Genomic DNA, 10,000 nt, shown 5'->3' on the forward strand with positions numbered 1-10,000 from the left:
CTTTTTCTGTCTCTGTTTCTCTCTCTGCGTCTGTCTCTCTCTCTGTCTCTGTCTCTCTGGACCAGCCGCTGCTGTTGTTGCAAAATGCCAGCATTGTTTTCCTGGCCTCCACAGCTCTTGATCTGTTGTAAAGCAAGCAGTTCTTTTTGTGTGTCTCTCTCTCTTTCTGTCTTTCTGTTTCTCTCTTCCCCCTGACTCTCTGTCTCTCTCTCTCTCTCTCTCTCTCTCTCTCTCACTCTCTGTTACCTTCTGTTTCTGTTTCTTTCTCTGTCTCTCTATGTCTCTTACTGTCCGTCTGTTTGATTATTTGTCTGTTAGGCTGTCTCTCTGTCTCTCTCTGTCCATGTCTGTCTATCTGTCTGTTTCTCTGTCTGTCTGTCTCTCTCTCCGGTGTTTGTACACATTTGTACATGATGAAGAGGAGTAAGAGGAACAGGAAGGAGAACGGTGATGATGTTTACTTAGTCAGGCCTTGAGGAAAAAAGAAATGATACATAAATAAATAGATAGATAAGTCACCAAATGAATGAATAAATTAATTAGAATAAATCAGTAAATAAATCTAGAAATACATTTTTAAGTAAGCAAATAGATTAAGAAATGAAATGAAATATAAAAAAAGAAGAAAAGAAGAAGAAGAAAAAAAAAAAGCCCGGCGAAGGTTCAAAGAGCTCCGCCCCCTCCTCCGGCCTCTGCCCCCCCCCCTCACGCCCCACCCCTCCCACCCCACCTTCACCTGGATTTTTTGTTTTCTCGTTGCGTTGCTCGTGACATAGTCTGCACACATCACTGTTTGCCGGGAATACTGACATAGTCTGCACACATCACTGTTTGCCGGGAATAGTGACATAGTCTGCACACATCACTGTTTGCCGGGAATACTGACATAGTCTGCACACATCACTGTTTGCCGGGAATACTGACATAGTCTGCACACATCACTGTTTGCCGGGAATACTGACATAGTCTGCACACATCACTGTTTGCCGGGAATAGTGACATAGTCTGCACACATCACTGTTTGCCGGGAATAGTGACATAGTCTGCACACATCACTGTTTGCCGGGAATAGTGACATAGTCTGCACACATCACTGTTTGCCGGGAATACTGACATAGTCTGCACACATCACTGTTTGCCGGGAATACTGACATAGTCTGCACACATCACTGTTTGCCGGGAATAGTGACATAGTCTGCACACATCACTGTTTGCCGGGAACACAGCATCATTCGCCATGCCCTCAAAGAAGAAACCTGACTGTACAAGTTTCCCAAGTGGTCCTTAACCCTTTTTGTCGGCCCAATATCATGAACACACACCCCACAACCACTGCTCCCCAACTCACCCCCACCCCCTCACTTGAAATTTACACACAGCACAGGAATCGGTTCGTACAGTGGTCATACAACCAGGTACAGCAAGCCCCTTAACCTCTTTTAATTAATTGAAACCCTTTTCAAACGGACCACTAGCGCTGCCTCACGCGAAACACGCAGGCTGACTACCGGCGCCACTCGAAATCATCAACAACGCTTTCGTGTAAAAAGAAAACACTCCTACCAGGCGAGAAAACTGAGACCTCTGCTTTTTCACTCCTCTAATATCATCCGCGCTCGCGGCGTGGAGTGAATGGGAAGGCTTTCTCTATAGATGATGACCCTCTTTAAGGTGTCGGCCCAAACACGGACATTGTAGAAACGTCTACGATGGGAGGTGTTGTACAAGCTGGCTACAGGTGACAACAAATACTAGTAACGGTTTCGCGATCATCCCGCGCGCTTTGCTGAATTTTGAGTTTGTTTCAACAAGCTGAAGTTTGCTTTTTGATGTCGGGTGGGATCAGAGATCGCCTCGTTTCCGTGCAGGTGCATGGAGCAAGTCACGTGGAGGGGCGGTGGCCCAGTGGTAAAACACCCAACCAGGACCGTGAGTGTCCACGGCTTCCAGCCCCGCACCAAAACAGAATGTCTTACCCCCCCCCCCCCCCCCGCACCACCCGTCACCCGTCCAAGCCCCAGCTCCACCAGCACTTCAGCAATGTTCCAACGACGATAAACTGAGGTCCTGTGTGAAATAATGCACTTTGCGCACGTAAACGAACTTACGGCAAGAAAGGGTTTGTCCCTGTCAAACTTATGTCGAAAAATCAATTTTGAGAGTAAAACAAAAATACCTGCAGACATGAAAAGGTGAACAGTGGTGGAAAGAGGAGATTAAAAACAAAACCAAGAGGAATAAACAGTCTTTGGGAACAAACATGAGAAGTGACCACCTTGCCAAAAGGATATTGTCAATTACAATTAAACATTTTCTGTGTCAGTGTCTGTCTGTTTCTGTCTCTCTGTCTCTCTTCCTCTCTCTCCCTCTTTCTCTATCTATCTACACAAACAGACAACACACAAGCACGCACACATTCACACACACACGCGCGCGCGCGCGCGCACGTGCACACACACACGCACATATTTAATAAGCACACAGAGACACCCCCTCTTCTCTATCCCAGTCCTCTCCCTACATTCCTTCACACACCCCACCCCCACCACAATACACCTTATTCCCATCTACTACGTTTAACAATAAAGAGCACAAATCATCTTACCACCACCACCCCACCACAATACACCTGATTCCCATCTACTACGTTTAACAATGAAGAGCACAAACCATCTCTACCACCACCACCACCACCACCACAATACACCTGATTCCCATCTACAACGTTTAACAATAAAGAGCACAAACCATCTCTACCACCACCACCCCCACCACAATACACCTTATTCCATCCACCACTTTCAACAATAAAGAGCACAAATCATCTCTACCACCACCACCCTACCCTACCACAATACACCTTATTCCCATCTACCACGTTCAACAATGAAGAGCACAAATCATCTCTACCACCACCACCACCATAACCACCATCACCACCACCACGCCCATCACAATACACCTTGTCCACTACGTTTAACACTAAAGAGCACAAATCAAGTCTACCACCACCACCACCATCACCAACCCGACCTTCTACTACCTACCCAACAGTAAAGAAACTGTGCTCACCGATGCCTCCAAACATTCTGTTTTCTGTATGCGCGGGCGCGCGCGTGAGTATGTGTGTGGTGGGATTGGAGATGGAGATAATGAGTGGGCATGTGTGTCCGTGCGTGCGTGTGTGTGTACAGGTGTTTTCGCACGCGCGCGCATGTACATGTGTTTGTGTGTGTTCGTGTGTCTGCGTGTGTGGGTGGCAAGGGAGGTGGTAGTGGTGGTTTGGGTGGGTGGGTGGGTGGATGGATGGACGGGTGTGCTGAGGGTTGGTCATCCCTCCCACCCCGACTTGTTTTCACAGGTGTTGGTGTCCAAACCTTTTGCTCACACACAGCCCTCCTCCCTCTCTCTCCACCCTCCCTCGCTCAGCTCCCCCCCCCTCCCCTCTCCCTCTTTGATCACATGAGCAATACGAGGGTGAGGATGAGGGTGAGGATGAAGATGGGCTGGTCAGGGTGGGGGAGAGGTTGGGAGATGGGGGTGTGCAGAGAAAGGACGGGAGTGCACCTCAACACTACACTCTACACAACAGCGACAGAGGGAAGAGGGGGGGGGGCGGGAAAGACAGACAGACAGACAGACAGACAGACAGAAAGAGACACAGACAGAGAAAGGCATCGAAACGGAGAGAGGGACAGACAGGCACACACAGAGGGACAGCGGGACAGAGAGAGACAAAGAGAAGAGAGACAGAAACAGAGAGAGACAGACAGAGAGAGAGAGGTGGTGGGTACACGATGACAGATATTGAGAAACAGGATAATAACTTTTTAACTAAAACAACAACAACAAAACAGAGAGAGTGACAAACAGGGAGACACAGAGAAAGACGAGCACAGAGAGAGAGAGACAGACAGAAAGACAGAAACAGAAACAGAGAGACACAGAGACACAGAGACAGAGAGGAACAGAGACGGTAAGACAGAGAAACACAGTGACAGAGAGAGACAGAGACAGAGGAACAGAAAGAGAGAGGGGGTGGGAGACAGACAGACAGAGACAGACAGACAGACAGACAGAAAAAGAGAGAGGCAGAGACAGAGAAGAACACAGAGTTTGACAGACAGACAGAGACAGAGAAGAACAGTGAGAGAGAGACAGAGACACAGAGAGAGAAAAAAAACGAGAGAGGCAGAAACAGATAGAGAAGAGCACAGAGAGAGAGAGAGAGAGACAGAGAGAGAGAGACAGAGACAGAGAAGAACAGACACAAAGACAGAGAGAGAGAGAGACAGAGAGGGAGAGACACACAGACAGAGAGACAGAGAGGGAGAGAGAGGGACAGGACAATTTCAGCGGCCTTCTATTGGATTATCGCGGCGGGGCTCCTCAACGCGGGCCCCGCTGTTTGTTCATTTCATTTTCTGTCCCCCCAGATATGATTTAGCCCCGGCGATATTGGCTCCTCTGTCAAGGAAACCAGGGGCGGGAGGAGGGAGGAGGGAGGTGGGGTGGGAGGGGGCAAGAAAAAGGAACATGGAGGAGAGGAGGGGGAGGGGGGGGGCAGGAGTACAGAGGAAAGGTCAGGGGAGGGGGGGGGGAGTATCGGTTGGAAGGGGTTTGGAGGGGCAGAGGGGGGAGGGGGGAAGGTTAGGGTGGGGGGTTTGGTGTAGGGGTGGAATGGGGTTTAGGGAGTGTGTGTGGGTGGGTGGGTGGTGGTGAGGGGGGGCGGTGAAAATTGAGACTGATGTGAACTGTGACGAGTTTGAGATAATTGAGGTAGGGGTGGGGGGATGGGGGGTGGTGTGGGGGCAACGTGTGTATCGTGTGTGTGTGTGTTTGTGATTGTGTGTGTGTGTGTGTGTGTGTGTGTGTGTGTGTGTGTGTGTGTGTGTGTGTGTGTGTGTGTGTGTGTGTGTGTGTGTGTGTGCGTGTGAGTACGTTCGTTCGATGAGAGAGGGAGGGGAGGGCGAGGTTGGTGGTGGAGAGGAGGAGAATATGTGTTACTATATGCGTTTGTACATGTTTGTACGATATGTGTGTTTGTATTCGTGTGCGTGTGTGTATGTGAGTGTATATGCGCATGCCCGGTGAGAGAGAGAGAGAGAGAGAGAGAGACAGAGAGACAGAGAGAGAGAGAGCATCATCTGTGTGTGCCTGTGTGCATATAAGTGTTGGTGGGGGGTTGGATACGTGCATTCGAATGCATTCGTGTGTGCGGCGTATGCATACGTATTTATATACATATTTTGTGTAGTGTGTGTTTGCTTGCGTGTATGTTTGCATACAGCACGCTCGTCTGGGGCATGTGTCAAAAGAAATTCACGGGGGAAAAGAAAACTGGGTTGAAGTAGTTCCGAAGGAGGCAAAGAAAACAAAAGAGTGTTGACTTCACCACACAACTCCTCCAGCCGTATTGCTCCCTGTCAGGTTCTCTCGGTCCCAAACCCATGGGCGAGGAGTGCCGACAGCAAATATTTATCCCCGTCCTCTTAACGCAGTTTGCTGTGTCCTCCCTTTGATGGGAATGGATGGAGGCAGTGCATGATGCACATTCCTTTCCCTGTATGCTGAGTCTGTGCATGTCTCTTTATTCAACAGTTTTGGATGTTTGAATGGTTGGTGGCTACATCAAGCGGTTGCCGAGTGGTAACTGAGCACGCCCTGCCGGACTAGAAAGCAAGTGTAGATGGGTTCCAATCCCGTCATCTTAAGCCTCTTTCCCCCAAGAGACCCAAAATCTTGGTATTGTCCTGTTCTGTTTCAGCGTTCTAAATCCTGGGACGTATTCAAACGAAATGTTTCATGTGTTTTGCAAAGCAGGCATATGAGAAATGACACACTGCGTGTAATGGACTCCTCCAGTCAAGAATTGGGCACAACACAACGCGAAATGTGCCAGAACATGAACCCGAACCGACACTTGTCTCAAGCCGCCATATTTTTTCGTTTACCTTGTCATGGTTTGCAGGGCCGAAAACGGAAAGAGCCAGAAGGCGGAGCGACTGAATCAACATCAAAAGTAATTAAATAACTAACAAAAAAGAGTCGAAAACCACGGGAAATCGGTTAGATTACAACTCCTATCAATGGTGATATCGTTTCACCTGTGCACGGAAATTGCCGATAAAAGACGTCCCTGAGATTAGGACGCTATTTTAGGACATCACCAAAACTTAATAATGTTTCTTTTCAGTCCCATAGCATTTAACGGCCACTGGGGCCGTGACTTCATCCATTGGATGGTGGGGCCCAGTCCTCTCCTCCCGCCCAGTGAACCTCCAGGCAGGTCAGGTACCCTCTCTCTCCAGGCAGGTCAGGTACCCTCTCTCTCCAGGCAGGTCAGGTACCCTCTCTCTCCAGGCAGGTCAGGTACCCTCTCTCTCCAGGCAGGTCAGGTACCCTCTCTCTCCAGGCAGGTCAGGTACCCACTGTCTCCAGGCAGGTCAGGTACCCACTGTCTCCAGACAGGTCAGGTACCCTCTCTCTCCAGGCAGGTCAGGTACCCACTGTCTCCAGACAGGTCAGGTACACTCTCTCTCCAGGCAGGTCAGGTACCCACTGTCTCCAGACAGGTCAGGTACACTCTCTCTCCAGGCAGGTCAGGTACACTCTCTCTCCAGGCAGGTCAGGTACCCACTGTCTCCAGGCAGGTCAGGTACCCTCTCTCTCCAGGCAGGTCAGGTACACTCTCTCTCCAGGCAGGTCAGGTACCCACTGTCTCCAGGCAGGTCAGGTACCCACTGTCTCCAGACAGGTCAGGTACACTCTCTCTCCAGGCAGGTCAGGTACCCACTGTCTCCAGACAGGTCAGGTACACTCTCTCTCCAGGCAGGTCAGGTACCCACTGTCTCCAGACAGGTCAGGTACACTCTCTCTCCAGGCAGGTCAGGTACACTCTCTCTCCAGGCAGGTCAGGTACCCTCTCTCTCCAGGCAGGTCAGGTACACTCTCTCTCCAGGCAGGTCAGGTACACTCTCTCTCCAGACAGGTCAGGTACACTCTCTCTCCAGGCAGGTCAGGTACACTCTCTCTCCAGGCAGGTCAGGTACCCACTGTCTCCAGACAGGTCAGGTACACTCTCTCTCCAGGCAGGTCAGGTACACTCTCTCTCCAGGCAGGTCAGGTACCCACTGTCTCCAGACAGGTCAGGTACACTCTCTCTCCAGGCAGGTCAGGTACACTCTCTCTCCAGGCAGGTCAGGTACCCACTGTCTCCAGGCAGGTCAGGTACCCTCTCTCTCCAGGCAGGTCAGGTACACTCTCTCTCCAGGCAGGTCAGGTACCCACTGTCTCCAGGCAGGTCAGGTACCCACTGTCTCCAGACAGGTCAGGTACACTCTCTCTCCAGGCAGGTCAGGTACCCACTGTCTCCAGACAGGTCAGGTACACTCTCTCTCCAGGCAGGTCAGGTACCCACTGTCTCCAGACAGGTCAGGTACACTCTCTCTCCAGGCAGGTCAGGTACACTCTCTCTCCAGGCAGGTCAGGTACCCTCTCTCTCCAGGCAGGTCAGGTACACTCTCTCTCCAGACAGGTCAGGTACACTCTCTCTCCAGGCAGGTCAGGTACACTCTCTCTCCAGGCAGGTCAGGTACCCACTGTCTCCAGACAGGTCAGGTACACTCTCTCTCCAGGCAGGTCAGGTACACTCTCTCTCCAGACAGGTCAGGTACCCACTGTCTCCAGACAGGTCAGGTACACTCTCTCTCCAGGCAGGTCAGGTACCCTCTCTCTCCAGACAGGTCAGGTACCCACTGTCTCCAGGCAGGTCAGGTACACTCTCTCTCCAGGCAGGTCAGGTACCCTCTCTCTCCAGGCAGGTCAGGTACACTCTCTCTCCAGGCAGGTCAGGTACACTCTCTCTCCAGGCAGGTCAGGTACACTCTCTCTCCAGACAGGTCAGGTACACTCTCTCTCCAGGCAGGTCAGGTACACTCTCTCTCCAGGCAGGTCAGGTACCCACTGTCTCCAGACAGGTCAGGTACACTCTCTCTCCAGGCAGGTCAGGTACACTCTCTCTCCAGACAGGTCAGGTACCCACTGTCTCCAGACAGGTCAGGTACACTCTCTCTCCAGGCAGGTCAGGTACCCTCTCTCTCCAGACAGGTCAGGTACCCACTGTCTCCAGACAGGTCAGGTACACTCTCTCTCCAGGCAGGTCAGGTACACTCTCTCTCCAGGCAGGTCAGGTACCCACTGTCACCAGACAGGTCAGGTACCCTCTCTCTCCAGGCAGGTCAGGTACCCAGTCTCTCCAGACAGGTCAGGTACCCACTATCACCAGACAGGTCAGGTACCCTCTGTCTCCAGACAGGTCAGGTACCCACTCTCATCAGACAGGTCAGGTACCCACTCTCACCAGACAGGTCAGGTACACACTGTCTCCAGACAGGTCAGGTACCCACTCTCATCAGACAGGTCAGGTACTCACTGTCTCCAGACAGGTCAGGTACCCACTGTCTCCAGACAGGTCAGGTACCCACTCTCATCAGACAGGTCAGGTACCCACTCTCACCAGACAGGTCAGGTACTCACTGTCTCCAGACAGGTCAGGTACCCACTGTCATCAGACAGGTCAGGTACCCACTCTCATCAGACAGGTCAGGTACCCACTCTCACCAGACAGGTCAGGTACCCACTGTCACCAGACAGGTCAGGTACCCACTCTCTCCAGACAGGTCAGGTACCCACTGTCACCAGACAGGTCAGGTACCCACTCTCTCCAGACAGGTCAGGTACCCACTGTCACCAGACAGGTCAGGTACCCACTGTCATCAGACAGGTCAGGTACAGGTCAGGTACCCACTCTCACCAGACAGGTCAGGTACCCACTGTCACCAGACAGGTCAGGTACCCACTCTCTCCAGACAGGTCAGGTACCCACTCTCTCCAGACAGGTCAGGTACCCACTGTCACCAGACAGGTCAGGTACCCACTGTCACCAGACAGGTCAGGTACCCACTCTCTCCAGACAGGTCAGGTACCCACTGTCACCAGACAGGTCAGGTACCCACTGTCACCAGACAGGTCAGGTACCCACTCTCTCCAGACAGGTCAGGTACCCACTGTCACCAGACAGGTCAGGTACCCACTCTCTCCAGACAGGTCAGGTACCCAGTCTCTCCAGACAGGTCAGGTACCCACTATCACCAGACAGGTCAGGTACCCACTCTCTCCAGACAGGTCAGGTACCCAGTCTCTCCAGACAGGTCAGGTACCCACTCTCACCAGACAGGTCAGGTACCCACTGTCACCAGACAGGTCAGGTACCCACTCTCTCCAGACAGGTCAGGTACCCACTGTCACCAGACAGGTCAGGTACAGGTCAGGTACCCACTGTCACCAGACAGGTCAGGTACCCACTCTCTCCAGACAGGTCAGGTACCCACTCTCTCCAGACAGGTCAGGTACCCACTGTCACCAGACAGGTCAGGTACCCACTGTCACCAGACAGGTCAGGTACCCACTGTCTCCAGACAGGTCAGGTACCCACTGTCACCAGACAGGTCAGGTACCCACTCTCTCCAGACAGGTCAGGTACCCACTCTCTCCAGACAGGTCAGGTACCCACTGTCACCAGACAGGTCAGGTACCCACTCTCTCCAGACAGGTCAGGTACCCACTCTCTCCAGACAGGTCAGGTACCCAGTCTCTCCAGACAGGTCAGGTACCCATTATCACCTGCCAGGAGTGAGAAGAATCGGAGTTAAAGGAAGTGCCTTCCCCCCAAAGGATACAATACCATGGCGAAATGGAGCATCGAACCTTGATCACTGGTGAACATACTGGACCACATGCCCAGTGCCTGATTCCGCCATGGCGCCTCTTTATTGTATGTATGATAGTAAGTCGAGTTCCACAATGACCATCAGAACAGCAGAGGAAATAACTGCTGTCCCGACTATCTGGGCTGGAATTTGATTATAGTGGAGAGTGTCTTGCCCAAGTGGCATCCACACTCTCTTTGCCAGGAGGGTTTCAGGACAGTCGGCATTGG

Source organism: Babylonia areolata, chromosome 6, assembly GCF_041734735.1.
Source record: "Babylonia areolata isolate BAREFJ2019XMU chromosome 6, ASM4173473v1, whole genome shotgun sequence".
NCBI classification, from domain to species: domain Eukaryota; kingdom Metazoa; phylum Mollusca; class Gastropoda; order Neogastropoda; family Buccinidae; genus Babylonia; species Babylonia areolata.